Genomic DNA, 496 nt, shown 5'->3' with positions numbered 1-496 from the left:
AATGATGATACCATGCCAAGTTCCAACATTTTCAGAGTTGATTTTGTAGTGATTTTCAATTTCACCATCATTTAGCTCCCTAAACAAATCGGTAAATGACTGAAAAATAGCAAATGATGTCAGAACGTGTTGGAAATTGATGATGTCGCTTTGAATGATGCATACTGAACGCAAAAATAGGCTGGAGTTCAAATAAGTTTAAAAAACATTGAAGTGCCCGTGTAACAGATGAGTTCTCGTCCGAAACCCTGATACTTCGAAAGAGATTGTCCAGTTTGTACACGAGGTGCATCCAGTTTTCGTCGTGACCCTCTCTACTCTTTTGCACATGCTATGCGGACGAAATGATGATACCATGCCAAGTTCCAACATTTTCAGAGTTCATTTTGTAGTGATTTTCAAGTTCAACGTCATTTAGCTCTCTAAACAAATCGGTAAATGACTGAAAAACAGCAAATGATGTCAGAACGTGTTGGAAATTGATGACGTCGCTTTG

Source organism: Triticum aestivum, chromosome 2D (assembly GCF_018294505.1).
Source record: "Triticum aestivum cultivar Chinese Spring chromosome 2D, IWGSC CS RefSeq v2.1, whole genome shotgun sequence".
NCBI lineage: Eukaryota > Viridiplantae > Streptophyta > Magnoliopsida > Poales > Poaceae > Triticum > Triticum aestivum.
The sequence above is the reverse complement of the archived record's forward strand: the minus strand, read 5'-3'. Positions refer to the sequence as shown.